Here is a 15,833-nt window from a genome sequence, read left to right as displayed (position 1 = left end):
GTGGTTATCATCAGGGAGGTGTGTGGTCAGGGAATGTGGTGGTAGTGAGTACACGGAGGAAAGAATGGCACAGTTCCACTGTCCCCCACTCACCTTTCTTCTTGCTCGTGGTTGGTGGCTGTGTGTGCACCTACCATCACCACATCACTTAGCAAACCCAGTTGTCCTGTAGTTCCACTTCATGGAAGACCCTATTCTCTGCTGCAGCACTGAACCCTCCAGAAGACATTTTAAAGAATGCTAAAATGGGGGTAAGCTCATAAATTAGCCAGCAGTATTATGTTAAAAATCATCCTTGCTTACTTCCCATTGTCTCTCTCCTGCTTCTTACAAGTCCAAAAGTATGCACAGAGTTTTTTGTTTGGGGAACCCAGTAGTGAGAAGCAGTGTTTTTGATCTTGTTGTTTGTTTACAAGATTTGGGGGTCCCTAGCTTTAGCACTCTGGAGCTCTCTTTAAAAAATCAGATTCTTGGTCACACGCTGTGACTCATGCCTGTAATCCCAGCACTTTGGGAGGCCGAGGCAGGCGGATCACTTGAGCTCGGGAGTTCAAGACCAGCCCAGGCAACATGGCAAAACCCTGTCTCTACCAAAAATACAAAATATTAGCCAGGCATGGTGATGCATGCTTGTGGTCCCAGCTACTCAGGAGGCTAAGGTAGGAGGATCACTTGAGCCCAGGCGGCAGAGGTTGCAGTGAGCTGAGATTGCACCACTGTACTCCAGCCTGGATGACAGAGACCCCATCCCAAAAAAGTAAAAACAAGCAAACAAAAACATCAGATTCCTGGCTCTGTTTCTGAAGTTTCTAACTCTGGGTCTGGGGTCAGACCCAGGTATCTGCATGTCAGCAAGCACCCAAGGTGACTTTTGTCCACAGTAAAGTTTGAGGACCACTGCCTTAGGGAACCCCCTTCATTTGGCTGAACAAACTTTAGAGCATCAGCTTTTCTAAACCTACAGTTTCCAAGGACAAGCAGAAATCCCTATCTGACCATTTTGATGGAATCCTCAGTCCCAAGAATACATGTTCACTGCCCTTTCTCCAGTTCTTTTCCTCTTTCCTGTTTCTTCCTTCCCCCTGGCTGCAAGGTGCCCCGCACTCCTCTGGTCTGGAAGGAATGGAGCCATGTGCACACTTAACTGATTTTTCATGCATTCCAGAGAGAGGGAGTTGAAACAAGAGTGCTATAGGCAAGATACTTCTAGTCCTTTTCTAACTACCTTCTATGCATTCAAATCACCCATTTTAATGGATGCTAAAGCTACTGCTGGGAAGAGGGTAGGAGATGTGAGGAGGAAGAAGCTTGACTAAATATCTTGAAGAGGGAGCAGTTAATTTAGTTTTCCCTTAGCCAGACTTATTTTTTTTTTTCTTCCAGTCTCATTTTGCCAGTGGGCATGGTATCTTCACTGTTGGCCTGTCATTCATTCTTGTTTTTAAAATTATGCACAATATGTTATCTTAGCAACACTTTGCACAAACAGAAAATAAGGTTTATTGCCCATTTTTTTTAGCTCTCTATTGTCATTTTTGCTGCTCTCTCTCCTTACTTTCATTTAAAACGATGAACTGCAAACAATCCAAATAATATTTTCAAGCTATTTTCAGATCCTAGTGACAACTGACTACTTATGGGTGCTTCCCAGGAAACTGCCTGTCAGTGTAGAATTAAAGAACAACAATAGCAGATTTGTAACCAAGGGGTAGTCTCAGGAATGTGAATAGCAAATTGGGGGTGTAGGTTTGGACATCAGGGACTGGGGGATGGTTAACTTATTGACACACAGGGATGATGTTGTTTGTTTAGAAAGGGAGTCACAGTTCAGCTTTCCTTTGAACTTTTTCAAAAGAACTGGCTTCCAGACAAAGGGAAATGGAATACAGCTAGAGTTGTCTGTTTTCATAAACTTTGAACTTGCTTTGTTGCCAGTCCTGTTTTTAAAACTTGCCTTAGAAAAACATAAGGCACATTTAATATTCTGCTCTGAATGATCTTGATACTCATTTTGATATGTTTTTTGTCCCCATTGATTTTGAAAACGCTGAACACCACAAATATTTGACATTCGGAAGGGCAAGCAAGGGATTAAAACTCAATCTCTGCCTCCTGCTTGACGTCATCTTTGAAGAGATGAGAACATTCAAGTAAGCGGAATTCTTACAGTAGGAATAAAACAGGATTAGAACATTTGGAAAAGGAGATGCGATGTGACTGAGGGAAATGTGAACAACATAGAAATAACAAACACATTTGCCTAACACTTTTCATCTCTTATGATGCATTTTATAAATTGGTGCCTGGGCAATGGCCTGCCTATGTATTTATCTCCCACCCTGTGTGTTCTCCCCAAATATAACCATTTATAGACATACAAGGACGTATGGGAGAGCGAGCTAAAGCTTGTACAAATCACTAGCAACCACGTGAATGCAGGCGGCCCTGCAAGGATTTTCGAATGGAATTATTGAAATCATAGAAGGCATTTAGGTAAGAAGGGTGTAATTACCGTTCTTATTTAGTGATTACTGGTGCTGACAGTGTGCTTCATTGAAAACATAGAGGAAGACCCTGAACCTGCTCAGAAGTCTTAAGACGAAAATAAGACCAAGGCATCAAGGCATGACAGAACCCAAGTCATAGGGAGCTGGTGGCATCTGGTTTCCAGTTTCAAAAACTGTTCCTTTGGCCCCATGCCAGCCTCTCTCTGATAGGATGCTTGGGAGACATAGCAGGCAAGAGAGGATCAGGAGGAGGAAGAAGCCTGCACGGGATGCTGGAGGAGCAAGGGGGAAGGGGCTGGAGGGCAGAGGGAGGCTCGTCTCTCCAGTCCCAGGCATCCGCTAAGCTCCTTCTCTAATGAGGCAGAAGAGTGTCCCACACTTGTCATGATTAAGCAAAGTCTTTCCCTCCTTTGGGAAACAGCCTGCTTCCCTTGCTAGTCACTAACAAGTTGCTCAGAAGCCAGTGTTTCCTTCTGGCCCCTTCTCCTCTCCCCTGTGACAATGTATATCTCACTCTTAGTTTTGCGTCCTGCTGCCTTGTGTTTATGTCTTACCTTCTCCGTGAGACTAGCAGCATTTTAATATAAGGGCACACCCCATTTATTGTTATATTTCTCAGCAGTGGTTCTTCTGAATTGGGACTTTATCAGACTGAATTTTGGTTCCAGCTCTGCTGTATTCCTTTGGGTGAGTGATTTAACCACTCTATGCCTCAGTTTGTAGTCTACATAAAATAAAGATAGTAACGTTGACTTCATCCTGGCTGCTGTGAGAATAAATGGAAAACACTTAATATGTGCTAAATAATATTAGTTTGGTTTTTCCTCTATCACTTCGGGCCTCACCACACAGTAAGAGTGCTTACTGGACCGTTTATATTCTTACTAAATGAATAACCCAAACTATGCCAACCCAAACAACCATATTAACCATGAGATTAAATCTTTTGTTTGTGTGGGTGCTGATGTGCTTTTAACCTGTGTGTGACACAGATACACACAAGGTTGTCCCTTCTGGGTTTCCTTAGGGAGCATAATCCACTTCTAGCATTTATTATCTACTTGCACTACCTAGTCATAGCCCCTGGCTAAGAAGAAGCTAACAGATTTGCCTAGCTATTACAACGTGTAACTGATAGATCCAGAATTTGAATTCAGGATAGTCTATAATAACTCCCAGCTCATTTTCACCTTCACGACTCATGGAACATCTCAAGTGTTTGCTGGGTGAGTGCTAAGTAATCATTCTCATCCAAATGTGGCTTTTCTCACTGATACTGATTTCTTTGTTTATTTATGCTCCCCTGTCTATTTTCCTCGTATTCCAGAGCTGACTGAGCTGCCCAACATGGTGGCCATCAGCCACTTTTGGCCGCTTAAAATTCACATTTAATTTAATTAAAATTAAACAAAATTAAAAATTCAGTTCCTTGGTTGCCAAATTTCAAGTGTTTTAATAGTCCCATTAGCTGGTGACAACCATATCAGCACAAATGTATAATATTTTCATCATTGAAGAAAGTTCTGTTGGACATTGTTTCTCCAGAGGATGTCTCAAATAAGTAACAGTCAAGACGTCAAGTTTTTATTTTTATTTTTAACATGTATCGTTATACCTTTAGAATTTTATAATTTATGATACTTGAATAAATAACCAGTTGGTAGAAGAATGTTAAATAGTTATACTATAGAAATATTAAGCTTTTATTTAGTTGAGTTTATCCTATGCATTGGGCTCTGTGCAAAGTGCTTTCCAGGAGCTGCCTCATGTAATTGTCATGGCAGCCCTGTGAGACAGGAGCTATCACTAGTCCCTTTGTATAGGGCTGGAAAATTACTTGCCCAAGTCTCAGAACTGTTCAGGAAAAAAACGAAGACCTAACACCAATTCCTTAGACTCCAGAGCTATAGCCTTAGCCATTGCACTGCCTCCCCCTGAGAGTCCCAGCATATTCTCAAAAAGTAAGAGCCATCAGTAATTATTCTAAAAGCAGAGGCTGCAGAATTCTCTGTTCTAAATTTAAATGGAACTGGGCCATAGTGGATGAAAGAAATCAGGTTCTTTTCATGAGTGCTTGTCAAGTGCCTCTGATTCCTACAAGAAACCAATTTGGCCACTGATCTGAAGTTTCTTTATAGGCTTTACAAGTCATCTCTAATCCTATAAGTTGTCTTTATTTCTACCAAGTAAGATGTGTGCACCCCACCAAAAAAGATCATCTAATGTTTGAAAGTGAATCAGAAGCAAATTATATGAGAAACTGGTTTGTGTCATTAAAGCTCTGAAAACTAGTGATCTTAATGAAAGTAAAATCAACCCTACCATGTACAGGAAGCCTAATAGTTGTTTGTAAGGAATTTCAAGGAGTCTACTGAGATTTCCCCCCAGCATCCTCTCTATACCTAATATACCTAGCTCCTGTTCACAAGATATGCTTGAAAGATGTAAATATGTGTTATAAATGTTTATTCCCTACAAAAGGTCATTTAAAAGTTTTAGGTTGTAGGAATACAACTACCTAGGGAGGTAAAATATCTCTACAACATGAATTACAAAACCCTACTGAAAGAAATCAGAGACAACAACAAACAAATGGGAAAACATTTTATGCTCATGAATAGGAAGAATCGATATTGTTAAAATGGCCATACCACCCAAAGCAATTTATAGATTCAGTGCCATCCCTATCAAACTACTAATGTCATTTTTCACAGAACTAGAGAAAACTATTGTAAAATTTACATGGAACCAAAAATGAGTCTGAATGGCCAAAGTAATCTTAAGCCAAAAGAATAAAGCCCGAGACATCACACTACATCACACTGTAGTATAGACTTCAAACTAAACTACAAAGGCTACAGTAACCAAAACAGCATGGTATTGATACAAAAGCAGACACATAGACCAATGGAACAGGTCAGAGAACCTAGAAATAAACCCACACACCCACAACCATCTGATCTTCAACCAAGTTGACAATAACAAGCAATGGGGAAAGGACTCCCTGTTCAATAAATGGTGCTGGGATAATTGGCTATTTGTATGCAAAAGATTGAAACTGGGCCCCTTCTTTTCACCATATACAAAAATCAACTCAAGATGAATTAAAGACTTAAAAGTAAAACCTCAAATTGTAAAAACCCTAGAAGAAAACCTGAGAAATAACCATTCTGGACATAGGCCTTGGCAAAGAATTCATGATGAAAACTCTCAAAAGCAATTGCAACAAGAACATTGACAAGTGGGACCTAACTAAACTGAAGAGCTTCTGCACAGCAAAAGAAACTATCAACAAATTAAACAGACAGAATGGGAGAAAGTATTTGCAAACTGTGCATCTGACAAAGTCTAATATCCAGGGTATCTATAAGGAACTTAAGGAACTTAAACCACCCCATTAAAAAATGAGCAAAGAACATGAACAGACGCTTCTCAACCAAACACCGCATGTTCTCACTCATAGGTGGGAACTGAACAATGAGATCACTTGAACTCAGGAAGGGGAACATCACACACCGGGGCCTATCATGGGGAGGGGGGAGGGGGGAGGGATTGCACTGGGAGTTATACCTGATGTAAATGACGAGTTGATGGGTGCAGCACACCAACATGGCACAAGTATACATATGTAACAAACCTGCACGTTATGCACATGTACCCTACAACTTAAAGTATAATAATAAATTAATTAAAAAAAAAAAAGACATACATGTGGCCAACAAGCATATGAAAAAATGCTCAACATTACTAATTATTACAGAAATGTAAATCAAAACCACAATGAGATACCATCTCACCAGTCGGAATGGCTATCATTAAAAAGTTAAAAAGTAAATGTTAGAGAGGTTGCAGAGGAAAAGGGAATGCTTATACACTGCTGGTGTGAATGTAAATTAGTTTAGCTACTGTGGAAAGCAGTTGGAGATTTCTCAGAGAACTTAGAACAGAACTGCTATTCAACACAGCAATCAAAGTACCAAAAGAATATAAATCATTCTGCCAAAAAGACACATGCTTGCGTGTGTACTCCTTTCGACAAGAGCAAAGACATGTAATCAACCTAGATGCCTGTAAATGGTGGATTGGATAAAGAAAATGTGATACATACACATCATGGAATACTACATAGTCCTAAAAAGAATGAAATCACATCCTTTGCAGCAACATGGATGCAGCTGGAAGCCATTATCCTAAGCAAATTAACATAGGAACAGAAAACCAAATACTGCATGTTTTAATTTATAAGTGGGAGCTCAACATTGAGTACACAGGGACACAAAGAGGGGAACAATAGATACCAGGGCTTACATGAGGGTGGAGGGTGGGAGGAGGATGAGGATCAAAAAACTACCCACCCGGTATTGCACTCACTACTGGGGTGATGAAATCATTCGTACACCAAACTCCAGTGACATGAAATTTACTCATGTAACAAACCTGTACAGGTACCCCCTGAACTTAAATTAAAAGTTGGAAGAAAAAAAAAACAGGATTAAAAAAAATAAAACAAAAGTTTTAGGTTGGACAAGGTGCCACAGAGTTTATTTATATTAACCTACATGTGATTCATTTTATCCATTTGGAGCTAGAATTTACCTATAAGAATTTTACAGGCCTAATCCTACTGAAACAAGCTAAATGTAAAAGTAGTTTCTAGATTCTTGGGTGGTATTACATTTTTTTAAGGATAACTAGTGTCCCTACAATTGGAATGGTGGCCACCTTTTGTTATTCAGATGTTTAGTTTTGGACGAAAGTATTCCTGAAAGCATCTTGCTCAGCGCTGGCCAGATAGTGAAGGTTCAATAAACATTGGCTATCCTCCTACCAGGTTTTGAGTGGAATGACTAAAATCCCCCCACAATTATCCCATCTTTGCAAGGTCTCCTTTTCCTTTCAATGTTTAGGAAGAAGGTGCCACATGAAAAGCTGTCGAGTTTAAACCTTGTTCATACCTTCACACTGATGTTTTATCATGAGTTTCCCCCAAGCGCCAGGTTGCAAAATGTCGGCAAACTCGCAGTAGAGCCCAAAGGAAAGCAATGGTTAGATAATGAAACAAGGTCTTTGGGATGTAAGCAGAGATATTAACAGAGAGCCACATTTGTTTGCAGCACTTTTAACTACTCAAAGAATCTAGAAGTGACTTAATTTGTAGTTCAGACCCCTACCTCTACCCCCAGGTAATCACAGAGGTGATGAAAAATACTACATGCTCTCTTTCTTTTCCTAAGCTCTCTTTAATCTTGATCTTTGAAAAGCAAGTGGTTTTTCTTGTGCAAACAGCTTCATAGAAATGTCAAATCTGGCACCCACAGTCTATGCTGAAGGGGAAGACTTGGTACAAAAGGCTCAGTGCTCAGGGCCCAGGCTTTGAAATGACTCCAGCTGTATTGCCAATGCAAATGCAGGAGGGGAAAAATTACTGGAACAAATTGAAAGGTTATTCAGACTGGAATTTAGAATCTCAATAAAAAAGGCTTTTATAAGCCAAAGCCCTTGGAGTAACCGGATCATTTAAAAATACATCTTTTCTGCATTAAATGTAGTGTGACAGCCGCATTAGAAATGCTGCAGTTTAAGTATGTTCCTTAAACATTTTTAACTGACTTGTAAGGACAGCTAAAACCTTCTATTGGGGGGATGCTGGATCCCCAGTTCATACATAGTTTCCATTTCTTTATTTTTCCCTGTTTTTTAAATACCTGGCTAATAGGTTTTTGCCTTTTCCCTGTGTTGATGGCTGCAGGCTCAGGGATCTCTGTGAGCTGCATGTCTTGATAAAAATTTGTTGAGCTAGTCATTTTGTTTTTTGACTTGCCAGAGAACAGTATTCCTGATCACTCAGACGTTTGTGATTAGAACAGCACAGCTGTATGGGAGTGGAATCCCTTTAACAAGAGGTGTTTAGGCCAAGAGACACAAATGTTAATATACCCCATCTAACATGAGGCAGTGACTCAGATGTGGGACTCCTTCCTGTTGTTCAAAGTCTGTTATTTCATGATCTTTTGAAAGATATGATCCAAGCCCATATTGTTGGTGTGCATGGCAGTTTTCTACCCCTACCTCCCTCCTACCCAACACTCTTACTTCCCTGACCCAAATAGGAGATTTTCCACCCCCACCCCCATTTCTACAGGGAAACAACCCTGTAGAGAGTGGAGAGTGCATTGAAATCAAAGTAATGGACTTTCTTGTGGGGCTTTCTGCATTCTCTGAGCTCCGCTGGGTACAGAGCTACTGTGGACCATGGAGTGTAGCTGGCCCAGCCCCTGCACTGGCATCTGCATGGGTCTTCCTGCCTGATTATTTCCAAAAATGGCTCAGTCTCCAAAAGATTAAGTTCATTGTTTTTAATTTGTGAAATATTTCAAATGTACTGAATATCCACTATCTGGATTTAGCAAATATTCACATTTTGCCATATCAATTTCAACTCTTTGGCCTTATTTTAAATCCTCACTTCCTTTCTCCTTCTCTAGGGGTCACGTTATTTCCTTTCCCAGCAAAGTCAGCTCTTGGTGCTGCCAAATTATATTGTTTGTGTCGGTGTCTTAGGAGTTATATCACTGAACTTGAATTATAAGGTAACTTATCTCAAGCCCATTCTAGATTCCTCACTTGTTGAGAAGAAAAACTTGGCCTTTGTAAAGAGATTGTCCCCAGCCTCAGTAACATGCCAGTGCTGCAATTGGTTCTCATAGGTTTTATGTTGTTGTTGTTATTTGCTCCTTTGTTTTGAGTGAAGGGATGACTTCACAGTAGAAAAATCCAAGGACTCAAGGGTTACAGATAACACATTGACAGCCTTTCTTCTTATTGAGGTTCAATACTTTTAATGAGTATTTTAGCACAGGATTGTAGAGTAATTTAATTCAACAGTTTGGACCTCCCAATGTTCCTATAACTAAAAGCTTTGAATTAACCCTGTTTGATATCTGATATAATTATAACATAATAGGACATCTTCCTGGTTAGAAGAGTATAAGTTGCTTCAAATAATGTACTGATCCTAACTTAATGAATTTTGATTTGCTATGCGGATATGTCTGAAGCCTTTTGTCTTATTCATACTAGAAACCAGACTTCGTCTGAGACAAGCACTTCAGTGACACTGACTGTCATGGGTCATAAAGTGATGATGGAGATGCTGTGCATGGCCCGTCTTCTCCTCGTATAGTTGTCATAAAATAATAGAGTGATCTGTCTGGCTTCTGTGCTCTTTTGAGGCAGCATCACTAGCCCATATGGTTTAAGAACCATCTTGTTCACACATCATAAGGCCAAATCACCTAGAGCCGCCTCATTCCCACATAGAAGTCCAGTTCTTCCACGGATCCAGCATTCCTTTGACTAGAAGCATTTTCATGAAGACCTAGCAATGCACTATTTTGATGTATCCAAGTTCCAAGTAAAATCATCTTTTAACATAAGGAGATACCTTCTTGCATTTTCTTCAGCTAAGATGGAGTTTGGGGATAGCCATGCATCGTGTTCTGCTCTGGGGATTGACATTTCTTTTTTTTTTTGTTTTTTGTTTTTATTTTGTTTTGTTTTGTTTTGTTTGAGTTTTGAATTTTATTGTGGCTAACACATTAGATGCATTATTAAGGTTTGACAATATGGTGACTGCCTATAAAGACTTTTGCAACCAGTGCCTGTAACCTTCATTCCAAATGAACATTCTTGTGATGGCTCCAATGTTATAGACAAGTATTAACAGCCAAAAAGAAAAAAGGAAATCTCCTTATGGTATGAAAGGCCTCTCAGCTGCAGCTGCCCTGACACCCAGACGAGCCCTCCCAGCTGCAGAGGGTGATTTCAGTCCATGTCAACACTCCTGCTTGTCTTTACAGCAGAATGAATTCTCTTTTGTCTCAGCCTTTCCCGATTCATGTTTTCTATCCTGATTCTCTGAAGTTTAACATCTTCTTTTGTTGGCTCCTTGGGTGTCTCGCTGGCCTCAGCGATCACGCCGGGCGCTGCACAAGCAGAAAGATGGCACTGAGTTCAAGAGCATCTACAGCCTGGACAAGCTCTACCCCGAATCTCAGGGCTCGGACACTGCTTGGAGGGTCCCGGATGGTGCAAAGCAAGCCGACAGTGACATCCCTCTAGATCGCTTGACAATATCTTATTGTCGGAGTAGTGGTCCTGGGGGGCAGAATGTGAACAAAGTGAATTCCAAGGTGGAAGTCAGGTTCCATTTGGCAACTGCCGACTGGATCGCAGAGCCTGTGCGGCAGAAGATAGCCATCATGCATAAAAACAAGATCAACAGGTTAGGAGAGTTGATCCTCACCTCTGAGAGCAGCCGCTATCAGTTCCGGAATCTGGCAGACTGCCTGCAGACATTTCAATAGAAGGTTAGCCTAGGGGCTTTATCCCAACATTTTCTTCCCAAAGTAGTGGCAGTTCTTAATAGTATTGTTCACATAACATTAACAATGCATGAAGCCACCATGCCAATGCTTGCCTAGGGTTATGCCTCAGTCACCCCTTTCTCTTTCATTCAGGAACATCCTTTAGAATGCAAGTAGATGTATTAGTAGAATGATTAGCATCTGTCTTTATTTGTTAAAAATGGTATCTATCCTCAGACTTTGGTGCTTGGACTTTCATGAGTGACATGTTACCATTGAGACTAGCTGTCCTTGAATAACAACACCTCAGTAGACTGTAACTTTTACTGAAGTGCTATGAGTTTGGTTGTCTTCAAAAATGATCTTGTAACTGATTGTCAAGGCCATTGTGAGAATCGATGCTCTCCAGCTTTAGGCTCTCACTCTCAGGGTGAGGAGCAGTGGGAGGCTGCCTGATCACATTTAAAGCTCACAGAGGGAAACCCTTTTGCACTGACTGTGCCAGAATCCCATGCTCTGTGGCCAATATAATGGATTTCATTTGGGGCCCTGCATAGGCCAACTGTCATGATATGGTTGGGAAAGTTTCCATCAGCTACTGTGAGATCTATCACTCTGTTCCCTACCTCTGTTTTTGGCTTCTCCATTCCTGGTCACATTTTATGAAGCAGCCAACCATCCAGATTGGGATTTCATGCTCTGCTGCACTGCTGCCCAAGTTATTTTTCTTACAAAGGCCTCCTTTACAAAGTCCTTAATCTAAGTAATGCATAGAAGGTGTATTAATGGGTAGCAAGTGAAAGAAGGCAAGAGCCAGCTACTTCCTGAAAATTATTGTCATTAGAGCATTTCCATGAAGGCTGAACAATTCATTAGGGTGAGTCCAGGCAAAAGCCCCATCCCCCAAAACATATGTAATGAATTCAGATCTAATTGGCCATGGTCCAGTCTAGTTCTAAGGGACATTCTTGGCATTTTGGAGGTCAGAAGAGAGGTTTGATTTGAAGTTTGTTATGTATGTTTCCCACATGTTATATTTAAGTATGTTCATTATGTTCATTGGATGTTCCCATTGGCTTATTAGTTCTGGACAAAAGTTAGATAAATTATTCAACCCTGGCTCATCCTGCCATCAATCCAATGCCTCAATGCAAAAGACATTCACACCCTTGTCCCAATACATGAAAGGGATTCACAGGGCAACCTAGGATTTGAGTGGGAAGGACACCTTGAATGTGAGTGATGGTTTCAGATTGACATTGGTTTTGTTGGCTGGAAAGAGATCCTGATTCTTTCATCTGTGGAATTTTCTTTGTAGTCCCAGTATCAGAGTGTGGCTAATGTCTCCAAAGCTTTACGTGGAAGCCGTATGATGATAAAGGCTTTGAGTAAGTTGGGCTGCCCATAAGCTTTTGCTGACTGTTGAATTTCCATGGTCTGCCCATCCAAGAATTTCACTATGTGGGGTAGCTTGAGGGAGAGGGAGATTTCTGGGGCAGTGGTTGCCTGAGTTTTTATTTGCTTGTTTCACTTCAGCAGAGGAGTGAGAAAAGTAAGTGGCACATTGAGTTTGTGTATAGAAGGAGCTGTTTATCTGACGGAAAGGCCCTTCCAAATCCTGTTTTCATTCCGTTTTGCCTGTTGGAGTTGAAGTTAGACCCCCTTTATAATAATCAAGACTGGGTTATGTGACTTTAAGTCCACCTATATCCACAGAGGCTAGAGATAGGCATTGTTTAAAGCTTTCAAGTGCTGAACAATGAATGCAGGTTATGGTTTGGCAAGGTAATTGTTTATTTGAAACCAAAGTCAGAGATATGGGAGACATAATTAAAGAACTCAGGGGCCTTATATTCCTGGCCTTGAGTCAATCAAAGAACATCGAAACCATCCAGTGAAACTTTTCTGGATTTCTAACTGAAGAATCCATTATAATTCACTGGTTTTTAATCTCTGAGAATGAGAAGTAGCTGAGTGGTATCACATGATATATACAAAGGTGTTATCGAATTTGATGGCAGACCAAAACTGTTTTGCCTGCATGTTCTAATAAAACATGGAAGTTTCAAGTCAGTGAAATAAATTTTAAGGTTTAGATTACGAGCTGTCTGGCCCACTCTGTAGAGCTACCAAAGACAAAGTGACAGAAAAATAACCCTAATAAACACTTCTTCGAAAGGATGGAGTTGAACAGGATCCTTTTGGTTGCAGACCTTGTGATTACTGCCAAATTGTTTGTTTATAATAGGTATGTGTTGATTGAGCAGAGATAAAGCTGGAATCTTAGCATTGAATACCCCCAGCCTTGGCCCAAGTATGCAGGAGGTAGAGAGTTGGGGCTATTTGGAAAAGAGACAGATAATTAAATCTTTTAGAGAAGAATGCTTTTGAATGCATATTTGTAAGTTAAGCCATAATTTAAATGCCCAAATCCTAGGCGGCTCCAGAATTTCCTCCAACACCTGAATTCATGGTGGAGGGGTGAGACCCTGACAAGCCTTGACAGACTTTTAGGCATTCCTGTATTTTTCACCAGACCAGTTTGATTTTGACTTAAATCTTGGTTCTTACGTTTCTCTCTTTTTCTGTAACCCTATTGATTGATAAGACAATTTTTTTTTCTTTTGGTTTTCCACTAATTCTGGTATGATAAGGTGAGGCCAATTTTAAATAACTGTTCTTTACATCTGCTCATCAACCATAAAACCTAATTCTATACCCATCTTCATTTTTTTTTCAAGATGGAGTCTTGCCCTGTTGCTTAGACTGGAGTACAATGGCTCAATCTCAGCTCACTGGAACCTCTGCTTCCCGGGTTCAAGCAATTCTCCTGCCTCAGCCTCCCAAGTAACTGGGACTACAGGTGCATGCCACCATGCCTGATTAATTTTTTTTTTTTTTTTTGTATTTTTAGTAGAGATGGAGTTTCACCATATTGGCCAGGCTGGTCTCGAACTCCTGACCTCAAGTGCTCCACCCACCTCAGTGTCCCAAAGTGCTAGGATTACATGTGTGAGCCACTGCGCCCAGCCTTCATTTTTAAACTCTAGTTGCAGACTGCTTAATGTCTTCTCTCTCTCTCTCTCTCTTCTTTTTTTCTTTTTTTGAAGAGAGAGACTCCCTCTGTTGCCCAGACTGGAGGGGAGTGGCATGATCTCGATTCACTAAAGGCTTAGCCTCCTGGGTTCAAGTGATCCTCCCACTCAGCCTCCCGAGTAGTTGGGACTGCAGGTGCGCACCACTATGCTGAGCTAATTTTTTAATTTTTTTGTAGAGACAGAGTCTCACTGTGTTACCTAGACTTGTCTTGAACTCCTGACTTCAAGTGATCCTCCTGCCTTGGAAGTCTTATCTTTTAAAATCCATCACTAACCAGGCATGGTGGCTCACACCTGTAATGACAGCATTTTGGGAGGCCAAACTGGGATGGTTGCTTGTGACCAGTAGTTCAAGACCAGCATGGGCAACATAATGAGACCCTGTCCCTACAAAAAAAATTTAAAAATTAGCTGGAAATGAGGGCATGTGCCTATAGGTCCAGCTACTCAGGAGGCTGAGGTGGGAGGATTGCTTGAGCGTAGGAGTTTGAGTCTGCAGTGAACTATGGATTGCCACTGCACTCTATCCTGGGTGAAAGAGCAATACCCTGTCTCTAAAATGAAAATAAAATAAAATCAATTGCTTACTACCTGGTAGAGGTACTATTTTCCAAACCAACAACAAAAAAAATATCTTTTGTTTTCACACACACTCATAGGGAGAGAGGTGGGTGTCAAAAATCAGAGAATGGACTCATTCATTTGCTAAATATTCATTTGTTCAGGCATCGAGCAAGTATTTGTGGAGCACCTATTGTGTACCAGGCATTGAATTAGCACCTATGAATAGCACAGGTGAACAGTGGTTCCTGAGGAGTCAGGAAATAAACCCTAAATAAAATATTTAATGGCAAATTGTGGTAAGTATGATGAAGGGAAAATCAGTGTCTTGAAGAGAGATTTGTATTAATGAGGCTAGGCTGATTTGTGTTGCTATAACAATAATAATGAACATGAAATCTAAATGACTTAACAAAAATGAAGATTTATTTCTTCTCACATTCCAATATGATGCAGATTGGGTAGTTCTATTGGGATTTGAGGGTCCAGTGTCCTTCTGTCATTGGTGCCACCAACTTTAACGTGTGGTCTTGACACTTAATGGCAAGAGGGAGAGAAAGATTGAGGCAAATTGCACAGGCAGGTTTTTAGCCAGCTGGGAAGTGGGTATATCATTTCTGTGCATATTCCATTGTCCAGAATTTAGCCACATGGACCCACCAACATGACTACCAGGAAAACTGGGAAACACAGTCCTCCTGAGTACATAAGAAGAGAAAATGGGATTGGTGAACATCTTGATTTTAATGGAAGATTTCATTTAGACCAGAGGCTCCAAGAGGCTCTCCCTGTAGAAATGATGTTTAACTGGTAATTAGAATATTAGTTGTTAGCCGCATTGAGTGTAATGGGAGTACATTACATTTTAAGTATGTTTAGAGACCTTACAATCATTACTATAGATTTGCTACCAGTTGGGAGGATATAATTAGAATATTTAATTAAATCTCCTTACCTACAATTGAAAATGTTAAAAAGTCAGAGGCCCAGCTGAAGAGGCAATTTAATTACAATCTGGGTAAACGGAGCAACCAGCGTAACTGTCATTCATCCATGGCTATGTAGCATATTTTGATAGACAGTAATTGAACTCTTGCCATCAAATAACAAACAGGGGAGAGACTGTTTGATTCGTGGGCAAAGGCCAAACTGTGGACTCACAGAGGGCTGAACTCTTATCCTAATTGTGCCATAAAATAACGTGATTTTTTTCAAGCCAGCTTACGTCTCTGAGCCATCTTTCTCTCGCATAAAGAACAAGAGTAATAGCCACTGTTCACTGGATACCATGTACATAAGAC

At 40.6% G+C, this 15,833-nt stretch overlaps 1 protein-coding gene and 1 pseudogene across 5 annotated transcripts in view; both read left to right on the top strand.

The window, feature by feature from the left end:
* CACNA2D3 (calcium voltage-gated channel auxiliary subunit alpha2delta 3) overlaps positions 1-15,833 on the top strand; it is a 928,576-nt gene that overhangs the window by 554,528 nt on the left and 358,215 nt on the right. The window lies entirely within an intron of this gene.
* On the top strand, positions 9,556-13,669 carry LOC103882047 (annotated as a pseudogene).

This window comes from Papio anubis, chromosome 2, assembly GCF_008728515.1.
Source record: "Papio anubis isolate 15944 chromosome 2, Panubis1.0, whole genome shotgun sequence".
Lineage (NCBI taxonomy): Eukaryota > Metazoa > Chordata > Mammalia > Primates > Cercopithecidae > Papio > Papio anubis.
Note: the sequence above shows the minus strand (reverse complement) of the source record. Positions and strands in the feature narration are given on the sequence as shown.